The sequence below is a fragment of the Charadrius vociferus genome, unplaced genomic scaffold (assembly GCF_000708025.1).
Source record: "Charadrius vociferus isolate BGI_N301 unplaced genomic scaffold, ASM70802v2 scaffold409, whole genome shotgun sequence".
Classification (NCBI taxonomy): Eukaryota; Metazoa; Chordata; class Aves; order Charadriiformes; family Charadriidae; genus Charadrius; species Charadrius vociferus.
In genome coordinates this window covers 158,352-158,942 of record NW_009650082.1, presented here as the reverse complement: position 1 = coordinate 158,942, position 591 = coordinate 158,352, and positions in this window count along the sequence as shown.

The following is a 591-nucleotide window of genomic DNA, read 5'->3' as shown; positions in this document are numbered from 1 at the left end:
CATCCCCGGTGGGTGAGGGGCATCCCGGGGGTACCCCGGGGGGAAGGGGACGCCCGGGCGTCTTCAGCAGCGCAGGTCCTTAGGGGTAGCCTTGTGAGTGCAGGTGTGTCGTGTCCCCCCCCGTCGCACCCCTATGGGTGAGGGTCTCTGAGGCATCCCTGGGGACAGGGGTCCCCTCGTGTGTCCCCCGCAGAGCAGGTCGCTGGGGCATCCCGGGGGGGTGGGGTGTCCCCCCGGGGCATCCCGGTGGATGGGGGGCCCTGGGACACCCCTAAAGGTAAGCGTCCCCCAGGGCATCCTCCCCAGTGCGAGTCCCCTGGGAGTCCCTCTAGGCACAGGTCCCCCGGGGCAGCCTCGGAGGTGAGGGTCCCCAGGGTACCGCGTGGGTAAGGGTCCCTGGGGAACACCCCGGGGTGGGGGTCCCCGAGGGCACCCCTGTAAGTGCAGAGCATCCTCAGAGGAAGAGGTCCCTCATGTACCCCATGGATTTGATGTCCCCGGGGCCACTCTTGGTGAGGATCCCCTGAGGCACCCCCACGAGTGGGGGTCCCTTGGGCCCCCCCCCGCAGCCAATGCTCCCCAGCGCTGGCT